Source organism: Mesoplodon bidens (assembly GCF_964165515.1).
Source record: "Mesoplodon bidens genome assembly, chromosome: 6".
Taxonomy (NCBI): domain Eukaryota; kingdom Metazoa; phylum Chordata; class Mammalia; order Artiodactyla; family Ziphiidae; genus Mesoplodon; species Mesoplodon bidens.
This window is the reverse complement of record NC_138162.1, coordinates 29,854,507-29,871,233: the sequence shown is the minus strand read 5'-3', so window position 1 is coordinate 29,871,233 and position 16,727 is coordinate 29,854,507.

The window sequence follows — 16,727 nt, the reverse complement described above, 5'->3', positions numbered from 1 at the left end:
CTCTTTGATTTCTTCAGTGATCTCTTCGTTATTGAGTAGTGTATTGTTTAGCCTCCATGTGTTTGTATTTTTTACAGATCTTTTCCTGTAATTGATGTCTAGTCTCATAGTGTTGTGGTCGGAAAAGATACTTGACACAATTTCAATTTTCTTAAATTTACCAAGGCTTGATTTGTGACCCAAGATATGATCTATCCTGGAGAATGTTCCATGAGCACTTGAGAAAAATGTGCATTCTGTTGTTTTGGGATGGAATGTCCTATAAATATCAATTAAGTCCATCTTGTTTAATGTATCATTTAAAGCTTGTGTTTCCTTATTTATTTTCATTTTGGATGATCTGTCCATTAGTGAAAGTGGGGTGTTAAAGTCCCCTACTATGAGTGTGTTACTGTCGATTTCCCCTTTTATGGCTGTTAGTATTTGCCTTATGTATTGAGGTGCTCCTATGTTGGGGGCATAAATATTTACAATTGTTATATCTTCTTCTTGGATCAATCCCTTTATCATTATGTAGTGTCCTTCTTTGTCTCTTCTAATAGTCTTTATTTTAAAGTCTATTTTGTCTGATATAAAAATTGCTACTCCAGCTTTCTTTTGATTTCCATTTGCATGGAATATCTTTTTCCATCCCCTTACTTTCAATCTGTATGTGTCTCTAGGTCTGAAGTGGGTCTCTTGTAGACAGCATATATATGGGTCTTGTTTTTGTATCCATTCAGCCAATCTGTGTCTTTTGGTGGGAGCATTTAGTCCATTTACATTTAAGGTAATTATTGATATGTATGTTCCTATTCCCATTTCCTTAATTGTTTTGGGTTCGTTATTGTAGGTATTTTCCTTCTGTTGTGTTTCTTGCCTAGAGAAGTTCCTTCAGCATGTGTTGTAAAGCTGGTTTGGTGGTGCTGAACTCTCTCAGCTTTTGCTTGTCTGTAAAGGTTTTAATTTCTCCATCAAATCTGAATGAGATCCTTGCTGGGTAGAGTAATCTTGGTTGCAGGTTTTTCTCCTTCATCACTTTAATTATGTCCTGCCACTCCCTTCTGGCTTGTAGAGTTTCTGCTGAGAGATCAGCTGTTAACCTGATGGGGATTCCCTTGTGTGTTATTTGTTGTTTTTGCCTTGCTGCTTTTAATATGATTTCTTTGTGTTTAATTTTTGACAGTTTGATTAATATGTGTCTTGGCGCATTTCTCCTTGGATTTATTCTGTATGGGACTCTCTGTGCCTCCTGGACTTGATTAACTATTTCCTTTCCCATATTAGGGAAGTTTTCAACTATAATCTCTTCAAATATTTTCTCAGCCCCTTTCTTTTTCTCTTCTTCTTCTGGAACCCCTATAATTCGAATGTTGGTGTGTTTAATGTTGTCCCAGAGGTCTCTGAGACTGTCCTCTGTTCTTTTCATTCTTTTTTCTTTATTTTGCTCTGCAGCAGTTATTTCCACTATTTTATCTTCCACCTCATTTATCCGTTCTTCTGCCTCAGTTATTGTGCTATTGATCCCATCTAGAGTATTTTTCATTTCATTTATTGAGTTTTTAATCGATGCTTGATTCATCTTTAGTTCTTCTAGGTCCTTGTTAACTGTTTCTTGTATTTTGTCTATTCTATTTCCACGATTTTGGATCATGGAAATAGCATCTTGGATCATCTTTACTATCATTATTCTGAGTTCTTTTTCAGGTAGACTGCCTATTGCCTCTTCATTTGTTAGGTCTGGTAGGTTTTTATCTTGCTCCTTCACCTGCTGTGTGTTTTTCTGTCTTCTCATTTTGCTTATCTTACTGTGTTTGGGGTCTCCTTTTTGCTGGCTGCAGATTCGTAGTTCCCGTTGTTTTTGGTGTCTGTTCCCAGTGGCTAAGGTTGTTTCAGTAGGTTGTGTAGGCTTCCTGGTGGGGGGGACTAGTGCCTTTGTTCTGGTGGTTGAGGCTCGATCTTGTCTTCCTGATGGACATGTCCACGTCTGGTGGTGTGTTTTGGGGTGCCTGTGGCCTTATTATGTTTTTAGGCAGCCTCTCTGCTAATGGGTGGGGTTGTGTTCCTGTCTTGCTAGTTGCTTGGCATAGGGTGACCAGCACTGTAGCTTGCTGGTCGTTGAGTGAAGCTGGGTGCTGGTGTTGAGATGGAGATCTCTGGGAGATTTTTGCTGCTTGATATTATGTGGAGCTGGGAGGTCTCTTGTGGACCCGTGTCCTGAAGTTGGCTCTCCCACTTCAGAGGCACAGCACTGACTCCTGGCTGCAGCACCAAGAGCCTTTCATCTACCCGGCTCAGAATAAAAGGGAGAAAAAGTAGAAAGAAAGAATTAGTAGAAGAAAGAAAGAGAGAGAGAAAGAAAGGAAGAAGGAAAGAAAGGAAGGAAGGAAGGAAGGAAGAAAGAAAAAGAAAGGAGGGAGGGAGGAAGGACGGAAAGAAAGAAAGAAAGACAGGAGGGAGGGAGGGAGGAAGGATAGAAAAAGAAAGTGAAAGGAAGAAGGGAGGGAGGGAGAAAGGAAAGAAAGAAAGACAGACAGCCAGGAGGGAGGGAGGGAGGGAGGAATGAAAGAAAGAAAGAAAGGGGCGGAGGGAGGGAGGGAGGAAGGGAAGGTAGGAAAAAAGAAAGAGAGAAGATAAAGTAAAATAGAATAAAGTATAAAATATAGTAGCGTTATTAAAAATAAAAAAGTAATTATTGGAAAAAAAAAAAAACACGGACGGGTAGAACCCTGGGACCTATGGTGGAAGCAAAGCTATACAGAGAAAATCTCACACAGAAGCATACACATACACATTCACAAAAAGAGAACAGGGGGAAAAAAATTGAAAATCTTGCTCTCAAAGTCTACCTCCTCAAGTTGGGATAATTCGTTGTAAAAAGAGGAAAAGGGGAAAAAGTCTGAAATCTTGCTCTCAAAGTCCAACTCCTTAATTTGGGATAATTCGTTGTAAAAAGAGGAAAAGGGGAAGAAATCTTAAATCTTGTCCTCAAAGTCCACCTCCTCAATTTGGGATGATTCGCTATCCATTCATGCACTCCACAGATGCAGGGCACATCAAGCGGACCGTGGAGCTTTAATCCGCTGCCTCCGAGGCTGCACAGAGAGATTTCCCTGCCTCTGCTCTCACAGCTCCCGGGTCTCAGCCTTGAACCTGGCCCCGCCTCTGCTCGCCGGAGGGCGTCCGTTCTTCGCTCAGACAGGACGGGTTTAAAGGAGCCGCTGATTCGGGGGCTCTGGCTCACTCAGGCAGAGGGGAGGGAGGGGCGCGCAGTGTGGGGCGGGCCTGCGGCGGCAGAGGCCGGCGTGACGTTGCACCAGACCGAGGCGCTCCGTGCGCTTTCCCGGGAAAGCCGTCCCTGGGTCCCGGGACCCCGTCAGTGGCGGGCTGCACAGGCTCCCCGGAAGGTGGGGGTGGACAGTGACCTGCGCTCGCACACAGGCCTTGTGGCGGCGGCAGCAGCAGCCTCAGCGTCCCACGCCCATCTCCGGGGTCCGTGCCTTCAGCCGCGGCTCGCGCCCGTCTTGGAGCTTCTTTAAGCAGCGCTCTTAATGCCCTCTCCTCGTGCACCAGGAAACAAAAGGGAAGAAAAAGTCTCTTGCCTCTTCGGCAGCTCCAGACTTTTTCCCCGGACTCCCTCTGGGCTAGTCGCGGCGCACCAACCCCTTCAGGCTCTCTTCCTGCCGCCAGCCTCAGTCCTCTCCCTGCGCTCCGACCGAAACCCGATACCCGAGCCTCAGCTCCCAGCCCCGCCCGCCCCGGCGGCCGAGCAGACAAGCCTCTTGGGCTGGTGTGTGCCTGAGGGCACCGATCCTCTGTGCAGGAATCTCTCCGCCTTGCCCTCCGCACCCCTGTTGCTGTGCTCTCTTCGGTACTCCGGGACTTTCCCCCTCCGCCACCCGCAGTCTCCGCCCGCGAAGGGGCTTCTAGTGTGTGGAAACCTTTCCTCCTTCACGGCTCCCTCCCACTGGTGCAGGTCCCGTCCCTATCCTTTTGTGTCTGTTTATTCTTTTTTCTTTTGCCCTACCCAGGTATGTGGGGAGTTTCTTGCCTTTTGGGGGGTCTGAGGTCTTCTGTCGGCGTTCAGTAGGTGTTCTGTAGGAGTTGCTCCACGTGTAGATGAATTTCTGATGTATCTGTGGGGAGGAAGGTGATCTCCGCGTCTTACTCTTCCACCATCTTCCTCCGGATCTCCATTTTGGTGTTTTGATCCAGCCTGTTCTCAGTGCTGTCTACGCACCCTCTCTTCCTCATTCACAGCCTTGAACTTTAAAGACAGGGATCCTATCACACTTGCCACTTATTACCCCCTTTACTACCTCTATCTTTCAAAGCGTGAGGACAGAAATTCTTGGTATAAATAAGCTGGATAGGTCTATAAAATACAAACACCTCTGCATTCCCACCAGCAAAGTTCTTAGAGGAGACCCCTAAGAACTCCTGCTTCAGCTACCTGCCCCAGCGTCTCATCCTCAGCAATGTAATGCCCCTGTCTATTTAATACAATCTGTTATCTCTTTGCTCAAAGCCAAAACCATTCAAACTCTTTCTACGCCCTTTTTATCCATTACTGAAGCTACACTAGTCATTTCCAGAAATGCACCTCCAATTCTGTTACCCTCTTCAAAGCACATGGCATCTCCGCATGGCAGTCAACTTCTCATACAATGCTTTAACAAAGAAGAGAGAAGAATATGAGTCCTTTTGCGTATTAGTTGATATAACATCTGGAACACCCATATTTTCATTTGGTGTTCAATAAGCAATTATAAAATCAATCTATCAATAAATTATACCATATTACAATAATCTCTTGCTCTATCGGAAACTTAGGAAAATAAAAGGAACAGCCCTGTTCAAACCATTAGACCCTCCATGTTTTGGGTAGACAATATTTGTGTGCACTGCACACACACACACACACACACACACACACAAAATCCTCCAGGTAGGGCTGAGTAGCTCACCAAACAGTCCTCATTTTGTCCTCCCAAATCTCCAGCCTGTTTCTCCTGAAGTGTAGTATCACAAGTAATTTGTCTCTGATCCAAAATAAAGTCTCTATACTTCCAAAGTTCAGGCCCTTTTGTTTCCATTACTCCTGAGAGCCAATTTATCTCTGCTACAAAGGAGCTACCTGGCTTTTCCCAGAAGAAATGCAAAAGACTACATCATTAATACTTTGATAGAAAGAGCTGTAGTATATTTAGTTGACACAACCTTTTGGAGGGCAGTTTTGTGATAAATATGATGTGTTAAACTTCTGCATAAACTATGACCACCAAATTTTACTTCTAGTAATTTATCCTAAGGAAATAATAGTGGATGTGTGCAAAGTTTGCTTAAAAAATGTTTATTATAAAATTATGATGTTTCTAGAAGAAAATATTAACAGCTTTTATTCCAAGATTAACAGCTTTTATTTCAAGGTAATATGCTTATGTCTTTTATTTTCTTCTTGATAGGTTTTTAAAATATATATGAATGTTCCTATAATAAAACTGTAATCAGACATAAGAATTCCGTTTTCTGATCTGAGGATAGGCCTTGTCCACAGGCAGTCAGCAGGACTGAGTGACTGATTCAAATAATTTCACCTTTCATGTAAGAGTTTTCCCTCCAGAATCAGAAGAAGGGTGTTGTCAAGCCACAATTCATTTAATAAGTGTTCTTCTAAAGTAAAAGAAGGCCACTAACCCACACTGCTGTAACAAGCAGGTTATTTTAGAAAGTCACTTCTCACTTGAACTATCTGCATTGGGAACTAATTGGGTTTGATTTACTACGTGTCTCAACAGACCTTCCAGCTCACAGTCTAAGCTTTAGGTTTGCCTTGAAGTCAGTAAACCTTGGGTCCCTCTAGTTCTCAGTCTGGGCCTTGGGCATCATACAAGCATCATTTACCTTGATTGCCTCAGTCAGTGGCCTTTCCCTTTAACTCACTAGAGCTTCTGGGATATTTTCTTTTTATTCTCCACAATAAAATATCTTTCACAATTGAGATCTCAGAGCCTCAGATAAGAAACCAGTTAAGGTATCAAGCCATTTTTCCGTAACTTGAAAAGATATTATTGCTATGATCTATTGTTTTCTTTCAACAAAATTTCCTCTCTGAGATCCCTGTGTATCTCTTGGTGCCTCTGATTATTCCCGATTTTGAATAGCAGCATTATAAAGTTAATACAATAGATATATACTGAGAGTTTATGCCACTATTGCTTTGGAGACCATGTGTGTAAATTGAACTGGTACCCCAAATTTATAAAATGTTACCTTCTAAATATGAAGCCAATATTTTACTTTCAATATTTATTTTACATTAGAATTGCTACAATTCACTTAAGAGGCAGCTTGGTAAGGAGGAAATAACCTATTAGACATTTAAGTCATAGGTTGGATCCTGGGTCTGTGGGTTCTAGCGAGTCCCCATAGAAGAAACCCCTATATGAACCATGTAAACAGCTTGAAACATCTCATTTCTGGGAAGGCTTGCATGCTATGTATTTTAAGAGAAAAACATCCAAGACAGTAGTAGAACTACCACTTGAGGAATAGGCACCTGAGAATATCATAAGACATCACTTCTGAAAGTGCTCTCCAGCCATCCTTGGAGGCAAAGCCCGTGCTAGCTAACAAAGTGCTTTATGAATGCCAGAATGTTCAGTGAGACTGGTGGCTCCCTGGAAGTAGCTGAGGTTGTAGCAATGATTAGGACAACTTTGGAGCCTTGGGCTATAGCAACAAAGGTATTAAGTGCAGGCCTTCATGGAAGACATACCTATGTGGTTGTTGACTGAGGTTCCCACAGACACTGAACAAAGTTCAAGGAGGCTGTAAAATCATGGAGGTGACATCACAGAGTTTGGCACACAGTAAGAAATCAGCGTTCATTTTCCTTCCCTTCTCATTGTGAGATTACTTTATGTCTAATATTTACTGTATAATCTTCCGATAGCTTTTCTCTCTGAAGCCCCCAGAAAAATATACTGCGTCTTTCTCTAGAGTTATCAAAATATCTTCTCTCAGCTAGATACCCTCATATGTTTTGGGCTAAGAAGTGGGAAAAAATGGCCTTTGGAGTCAGAATACCTGAATTTTTCCTCTTTTACTGTTCTCTAAGTTTTAATGAATATCTGTGTTAGAGTCATTTTTCTCTAATATGAAGAGAACATTGATTAGAGCAAAGCTCCTGAACCTTGCTCCATCCAAAATATAATGAGAGTAGCTACCGTGTGACTATTGCTGCCGTTCTCATTTTTCAGATGAGGAAAATTTGGCTGTTAAAGGTAAAATACAACTGGACCAAGGTCATGTAGCTAATAGGCAAGAGTTGGAATGTCACCTTCTGATTCTGAAGCTTATGCTCATATCCACTATGCCGTACAGCTCCTCGGCAAAGATGGAAACTTATTCTCTTAGGGAACTATCAAATAATAAAAATCGAGTGAACCAAAAGTCACCTTGCTCGTTAAGATAAGAAGTACACACAATATAAAAATGATAAATCAGTGAACTTTTGTTTACAACCTCAGTGTTCCATGAGAAAACTAAACTCATCAATCTTCCTCCCAACTAATCTTTTCAACATTAATAATTTCCTAAAGTAAATTACAAACTGGGAATTAATTTAATGAGCTTTTCTTCTTAATGACATAAGCCTCATATCATCGTAGTTTCCAAAGCAAATTGCCATTTAAGTTATCAAAAGATGTGGACTGCAGCCCTCTATGGAACTCGGAGTTAAAAACAGAATTTAATAATTAGAATTTATCATTGAAGTGGCCACTTTTCATTCTCCAAAAGAAAAAAGAAAAAAATTAAGTATGTTAATATAGCCATCAGCCTCATTTCCTTAGCAATTTAAGGATGTTTGTTTCTTGTCGTGTGTTACCTGCACCGCAAAACACATGCTGCCAATATAAAATATGGCTTGTATACATTTTTAAATACACAATTATAATTTTCAATGAGCCCTGTACAAGAGGTATACTGCTTCATGTCATTTGCATAAAATGTCAGTCAAACTGGCAACTAGTTCACCCTTTTGCTGTCCTTGATGCAGAGCACAGAATGCTAAGTCCCGCACTGCCATTAGTGATGACAATCAGAATAAAAATCAGTCACCCACTTTTAACTTAAAGAAGGAAAGATTTAATTACCTCTGATTTGTCAAATCATTTCACAGAGTAACGATACCATTAATAAACCATATTAGGCCTACAAAGGGACCAGAATTCCCACCATAACATTTATGGGCAAGCCATTATATTTGAGGAAGAGGAGGATTAAATAAAAAGGTTTGGATACTTTGTTTTTTTTGCGGTACGTGGGCCTCTCACTGTTGTGGCCCCTCCCCCCGCGGAGCACAGGCTCCGGCCACGCAGGCTCAGCGGCCATGGCTCACGGGCCCAGCCGCTCCGCAGCATGTGGGATCTTCCCGGACCGGGGCACCAACCCGCGTCCCCTGCATCGGCAGGCGGTCCCTCAACCACTGCGCCACCAGGGAAGCCCGGTTTGGATACTTTTTAAGTATATTAGTACTTGAAAAGGATTAAATAACTTGAAGTATCATCTTTCCTGTACTATCTGTTCATTTGTATTTTAATACCCACTCTGGACAAGATGTTTTGATAATGGGAATGAGCGAACAGTTTAAAAAATTGAGTTCTCTCTATGCTTAGGGATAAGCAATTTACCAGAAGTTTATAGGAGAGGTGGGACTATGATGGTGAGGGATCCTGAAACGTATGAAGAAGGGTTGAGGAAACTGGATTTATTTAGCCTCAAGAAGATTCAGCAGAGGACATGCTAGATGCTTTCATTATTTAAATTTATTAAATGTGGAAGTGGATTAATAAACAAAACAAAGGCAAATTGTCAGAAGACACAAGGGGGAGACTTGGTAAACGTCCGAGTGGTGCGTGACTGTCTGCTCAGGATACCGCTGGAAATATCCAAACATAAGTTGAGGTTGAGAACACTATAGGGGGAAAAAGTATTGTACACAAGAAAAAACTAGGTAGATGGCCAGTAATGTTTCTTTCAGTCCCAAATTTCTCTGTTCTAGAGCTTAAAAAGACACAGACATGAAACTACCCAAGAATAATTTTAGAAGAATATAACAAGAATTAACAAATGCAAAAGAGAAAAATTCACACTGAGTGTGAAGTATTGTCATAGGCTGGGTTTCTCCAGAAGGTGACTGTAAGACTGAGTTTAGTTTGCTGAATGCTTATCAAGGAGCTTTCCTGGGGACAATCCCTGTAGAAGGGACGAAAAGGAAATAGGATTGAACAGAGAGAAAGGTCAAGCTAAGAATTAGGACCAGTGACAACCTCCACCTACTCCAAAAGTTTCTCTGGAGCTCGAATACCCCTTAAGAGTTGTCCTGAGTTGGGCCAAGATGGCCAGGCCTCCATACAATTTTATCAGTCATTCACTGGATGTGATTCCCAGGCAGGAATGTAATCTTGAGCAAGGTTACTCCCTGCAGCTGAGGTCAATCCTGAAAGGGCGGACAGCTGAAGGCTGTCAGCCAGCAGCACTTCCAACAATTGGGGCCTTAAGTCCTGCACTGAAGGGAGATCCAGGGGACATATCACAGTGTCCACCAAATCCACCCTTTGTGCAAATAGCATCCAATTTCTCGATAAACAATCTGCAAGCAACTTCCATAGGATTCTAGCAGACCTCTCTTCTTAAATGAACTTTATAGCGGAGGAAAGTTAGTGGGAGGACAAACTACAGCCCCTGCAGCAGATCTCAGAGCCACAGCTGGTACTCATTGTCTCCCTCACAGCAGACCAGCACTCTCCATTTTAGAGGCACCATCGGTAGCAATATTAGCTCACTCAGCAGTGGTAAGTAAAAATCCATACTCTTGGGCACAAGCACGTACCCCTTTGCACTGTGTGCCCCTTGTGGTCAGGTCCTGTGAACCAGAAGAGTCAGGGATGCGGGGGCTGCTGAGGCCGAGGGCACCCAGGTGTTTCTCATCCCAGGACTCCCATGCCGACCCTCACCCCCCACTGTATCCCCCGAGATCCTGCAATACTGGGCTTCCTCTAGGAAGAGTGGTCGTGGCGGCAGCACCTCGGGCCCGCTTCTGCCCTTCTCTGATCCTTCCTGACCCCTAGCGCGTCCCAGCGCGGCCTCTCCCTGCCCCTCCAGCAGGGCCCCTACTTACTCCCCGCTAAGCTACAAAGCGCAGCCGGAGGGCTCCTGTTTGCCTTCCTGGGAAGCGCCACACTCCACCGCATTGCCCCCACCTGGCCCTGGGCCCGGCCCTCAGGTGCCACTCGGGGTATTCAAAAGAGGGGAACATTTGCTGACCGGGAGGCTTGGGTGGAGCCAGCTGCCCCGTCGCGGCGTGCCGGCGGTAGGGCTGAGTCAAAAGGAAGAGCGGCGCTCAGACGCCGTTCTGGGGAAGGCTCGAGGAGCAGGCAGCGACGGTGTCCTGGGACGAACTCAAGACCCCTCGCAGCTGCTGGGAGGAGAAGCTGCCCCGAGGATGCTCTGAGCCCGTGCTGTTGGATTGCTGCGGCGCCATTGGACCCTGCTAGAGGTAAGCCTGTGCCGCCGCCGGTACCCTGGGGCTTTGGCCCCCGGCGCACTGGGCAGCCTGGAAGGGGATGGACTCCCCTGCTTGCCTGTGCTGGTCTCTGTCGTGACCAGGTCTCAGAGGTTCCTGCCCTCGCACTCCCATTGGGACCAAGCCTTGTCCCTCTCTCTTTGTCGGGACCATGGGGCGGCTGCCGTTGCAGTGTGACCCTGACCGTTGGGTCAGGGGGAGTTTGTTGTGGGGAAATCCCTTTGCCATGGTTTTCGGAGATTGCTCAGGTGCGGGCAAGGGCAGGAGGGAGAGGCGCTGTGTAACAATGGCGGACTACATGTGGCGTGTTCAACAGCGGGCTAGCTCATCAGGGACCTGTGCTTGATTCTTGATAGAGCATTTTTATCTGGACTGTTACGGGGCCCACCTGACTTTAGGCGAGTCTGAGAGAACTGAGCTGATGACGTGAAGTTGAGGCTGTAGTCACTTGGTACCCCGCGGTTAGGTGCTCCATCTCAGCAAGGGCACACGGGGAATTGTTTTTCTGAAGATATTAAAGTCTCTGCTGCAGGTGGTATGGCCTGTGGTTCTGGGTTGCGAGTATCCCATTGGGAGGTTGTCATAAATTCCACATGGTATCGTTTCCCACAGCTGGTAATGCCACAGGGTCTGCCTCGTTTGTTTTAAGAAGCAAGGCTGCCTCCATTGAAGCCTGGCCTCGCTACAGAGCTTTTCCTCTTTGGGTCCCACTCAAAGCTTCCATGTCATTTGGTGTACATGTCAGTACAGTGTTCCCGGTTATTGAATGCCCTTGGAATCTGAAGAGCCCTACCAGTCATCGTGCCTGTTTCTTTGTATTGGGAGGTGCAAGACGCAATAATTTATCTTTTACTTTGCAATGTCCTGGAATGCCTGTGCCCACTACAGTTTCACTGATGTGGCCTACCCCTGAGTCGTTAGGGTTTATCTCCCACTCTCTGGAGCACAGGTATCTTACCAAGGTCTCTGATATGCCACTTCTCACTCATCTCGCCCAAATAGCATGCGGTCATTGATATAGTGGATCAACATGGTATTTATTTTGCAAGAAGTTAGACTAAACTCTAAATTTATACTGTTGCCTGTTATCTGAATTCAAACTATTTCTGATCCCCTATCCCGATAGTTATGGGAAAGAGTGCATTTGATAAATCAATGGCTATATTCTGTGTACCTGGGGCTATTTTAATCTGCTCAAGCTAAGATATCCCACCTGGCATGGTAGTTGTAATTAGGGCTATTCCTTGGTTGAGTTTGCCATAGTCTAATGCCGTTTTCTAGAATCCATCTGGTTATCGCAGGGGCCAAACTAGTGAAGAAAGTGTAAAACTGGCTGGAAACACCAACTCTGTATTCTGTAGATTGTTGAGTGGCGTGCATCTCCATCAGTCAAATGGGATGTAGTATTAATTTTTTTTTTTTTTTTGCGGTACGCGGGCCTCTCACTGTTGCGGCCTCTCCCGTTGCGGAGCACAGGCTCCGGACGCGCAGGCTCAGCGGCCATGGCTCACGGGCCTAACTGCTCAGCGGCATGTGGGATCTTCCCGGACTGGGGCACGAACCTGCGTCCCCTGCATCGGCAGGTGGACTCTTAACCACTGCGCCACCAGGGAAGCCCTGTAGTATTAATTTTGATTTGCTGCGTTGGAAGGGAGTTTTACAGTATCAGAAGCTTCCCTTTAGAATTTCACACCATAACACCTTTTACCCCACAGGCCAAGCATCCATTGTAGGTGTTGTACCATTACCAAGGATGCCTATTCTGACTATATTTGGGACCAGGAAAATGACCACTGGTGGGTTCAAGCGCCCAGTGAATCCTTTGACACAGTTTTCATTTATTACCTGGCCTCTATAGGCCCCACTTTGACAGATCATGATGATACTTTAGACTTCCAGGCATCAATTTAATTCAGACTCTTTACCCATCATTCCATAAAATGTTTGGCTATTTACCTTCCCCTAGGACACAATTTTCCTAGCACATAATTGGGTCTTCTTTGTTAATTTAGTCTGAAAATCTTTGTCTTTTGGTGTGTTTATACTATTTTCATTTAATGTAATAATTGATATATTTGGATTTTGGCTCACCATTTTCTTATTCTCTTCATCTTTTCTTTTTCTATTTCTTGCCTGATTTGTTGTGGATTATTTGAATATGTTTTAGTATTCCATTTTAATTTATGTGGCTTTTTGATTGTATGCCTTTATTTAGTTTTCATTAGTGATTGCTGTAGGGATTACAGTATATACACCTAATTTTTCAGTCTACTTAAAGTTAATATTTTACCTCTTCAAGTGAAATGTAGAATCCTTATGGCTACATAGGTGTCTTTACCCTACCTGCTTTATCTTGCAGTTGTCATGCATTTACATGACAGGAAGTTGTGGGGAGGGACTAGGACATGAACAAGAAAGTAATAAACTAAAGAAGAAAGACTAAGCAAGAAGGAGCAGTGAAAAAGTACCTAGCTTCTTAATATTGATAAGTTCTACTAACAGAAAGACAAATTCAATTCTTAGGGATTTTTTTTGGAGAAGTTTTCAATGAAATTAAAGCTCGTGTTTTCATTCCTCCTATCAAATGTAAAATATCCACACTAAACAGGCTCCTTATTTCATTCATCAGTATGCTGCTTTTCAATTTTGGCCATGGCTAAGAAAGGCTTGGAGGCTGACAAGTTGGGATGGGGGTGGTGCTTTGGAGAAGTTATGTATGTTTAAGATCAGAAGACCCATCAAAAACCCCATCAGACAATTTTATAATTTTTGCTTCCAATAGTCATAGGTTTTAAAGAACTAAGGAAGTTTATTTTGTATATTTATTTACTGTTTCTGTGTTTCTTCTTTCTGAAGTTCCAAGTTTCCCTCTAATGTCATCCTTCTGCCTACATAACTTCTTTCTTTTAGAAAAGGTCTCCTGGAAACAAATTCTCTTTGTTTTATTTCATCTTAAGATGTCCTTATTTCTCCTTTATTTCTGAAGGCTATTTTATCTGGATATAGAATTCTGGGAAGATAAATTTTTCTCTTTGAACTTCAAAGACATTTTCCCACTGTTTTACACCCCTCATGGTCTCTGGTGAGAAATCTGAGGTCATTCAAGTTGGCATTCCCCTATATGTGATACGTTGCTTTCCTCTGGCTAATTTCAAGATTCTTTTCCTCATTTTTAGTTTTTGTAGTGTGATTATGATGTATTGGGATGTAGTTTTCTTTGCATTTATCCTGGTTAGATGTCACCAAATTTCTTGTATCTGTTTAATTATATCTTTCACCAAATCTTGGAAATTTTAAGCCATTGTTTCTTAAAATAAATATTCTGCATTGATTTTTCTCTTCTGTCTTTCTAGGATTCCACTGATGTATATGTTAACTTTCCAATCTGAAAAAAGTTTCAGTTTGGAAAATTTCAATTGCTCTGTCTTCAAGTTAATTCTTTCCTCTGTCATATCCATTATGCAAGTAAGCTATATGTGCTTTTTGTTAATTCCATTATTGTATTTTTCAGTTCTAAAATTTCCATTTTTTTCCTTCTTTATAGTTTCTACTTCTTTTTTGAGAACTTCTATCTTCCCATTCATTTCAAGAATATTTTCCCTTCATGAGGCATGATTATAATTTCTGCTTTAAATTGTTTGATAACTCCAGCATCTGAGTCATCTCAGGGTTAGCATATGTGAATTTTCTAGCATCTGTGAGTTTTATTAAGATTTTACAGGTACTTGTATATCAAGTACTTTTCAATTGTATCCAGAACTTTTTGAATATCATTGTTAAATTCTTCAGAGAATGTTGTTGGCATTTTGTTTTAGCAGCAACCAACCTCATTAGTTTCAGATGCAAGTCTTAACCTGTATCTTGTGGGCTATAGTTTACATGTCAATGTAGTTTTCAAAGTTTATACAGTGCTATTTGTGCCAGTCTGGGAACTCATCAGTGGTTTAAACTCTAGTGTAACAGCACATCTCAGGTTAATTCCATGCTTATGCAGTTTAGAGGGTAAGCCTGTGGCTTTATACACAGATTTAGGGATCCCTTACTACAGATCCTTCCTCTCTGTGATTTCCCCCATACTCTCTGACTTCAGGAAATCCTTTTTGCTGACCCTTTAGCCACTGGGCTGAAGTTTTAGTGTCCTGTTCTGTTATTCACTTCCTTTTATTGGGTCTACCTCAGCAGCAAACTGGTGAGAGAAAAAAGAGAGAGAAAGATAACCTGAATTTCCCCCACACTCTTTGGACCACAGGAACTTCTCTTCTGAGTTCTTTTTATCAGAAAGAAGAATTTTATCTCATAGTTTTAGGTGCCCGAGTGGCCACAACTCCTATACTTGCTATGCAAGTGCAGCTTCCTGACTGGGACTTGCATAGGGCTGGGCTGGGTGAGTTTTTTTAAAACTGGAATTTCCTATGCAAATCAAAACCACAGTGAGATATCACCTCACACGCCTAGGAACGCTGTTATTAAAAAGGCAAGAAATAACAAGTATTGGCGAGGATGTGGAGGAAAGGGAACCCTCATATACAGTTGGTGGGAATGTAAATTGATGGGGCCACTGGGGAAAACAGTATAGGGTTTCCTCAAAAGAATTAAGAATAGAACTACCATACAATCTAGCAATTCCACTTCTGGGTATTTATTCGAAGAAAATGAAAACACTAATTCAAAAAAGTATATGCACCCCTATGTTTATCACAATGTTATTTACAATACCCAAGATATGGGAACAACCTAAGTGCCCATCAATGGATATGAATGGTAAGGAATATATGGTATACATTTATACGGTGGAATACTACTCAGCCATAGAAAGATAAAATGTTGCCATTTGCAACAATATGGATGGATCTTGAGGTTATTATACAAGTGAAATAAGTCATATAGAGGAAGATAGATACTGTATGATTTTGCTCATATGTGGACTATAAACAAATAAATAAAAAAACAAAAGTAAATAAAACATAACAAAAAAACCCCACATAGATACAGAGAACCGAGTACTAGTTACCAGGGGTAGGGGCTGAGAGGAGAATGCAATGGGTAAAGGGGGAAGACTGTATGTTGACAGATGGCAACTTAATTTTGGATGGTGAGCATGCTAGTGTATACAGAAGTCAAAATATAATGTACACATGAAACTTATATAATGCTATAAACCAAAGTTATCTCAATAAAAACAAACCCACCCACCCCCCCAAAAAAACTTAAATTTCCTGTACAACTATTCTATAGGGCTCCCTTTCCTCATTCTCTGGACAGAAAAAGAGAGAATTTCTTGGTGATTTTTCTGCTTATACTCACAGATTTGGGATGTCTTAAAACCTAAGATCATGGGAGTCATGGGAAAAGAAAAAAACAAAACAGGTGACTCAAAGCTGTATTAGTTATTCTTCATGTTTTTTATTTACCTCCCAAATCTGCTTGCTGTTATTTACTTTTGAGAGTTCTCAGTTAGTGCCTTTATGCATTTTGATGAGGGGTTTTAGTTTTAATAAGTTTGGGAGAAATAGGGTGGATTGTGTTTACTCCATCTTGATGAGAATTCAAACCTCAAAAAACTGAAGTTTGAAAAATTTAGAAATAGATTAATGTGAACCTCACAAAAGAATGTTACGTATTACTAAGTCATTACTATTCTGATAAATTAGGGTCATGATATTTAAGAAACCTAAAAAATAACTGTAAGGAGCATTCAATAGTTTTTTTTTTCATGTTAGGCCCTTTTTACTTGGCAGGATTTGAATTATCCTGTAGTTTCTGTTCTTCTCATGCATTAAATGATTTCATCACTCCTTGACCTAATAAGGACTGGAAGTGGTTTGTTTGACAAATGATTCATTTGACCTATTTATGAATAAGTGGAATTGTTTGACATTTCTACTACAAAGAGTAAAGGTCTTTTAATTTTTCTGTATTATTTTTCTTCTTAAGTGAAATGACTTTTTTTTTTTTTTTGTGGTACGCGGGCCTCTCACTGTTGTGGCCTCTCCCGCTGCGGAGCACAGGCTCCGGACGCGCAGGCTCAGCAGCCATGGCTCACGGGCCCAGCCGCTCCACGGCATGTGGGATCTTCCCAGACCGGGGCACGAACCTGTGTCCCCTGCGTCGGCAGGCGGACTCTCAACCACTGCGCCACCAGGGAAGCCCCGAAATG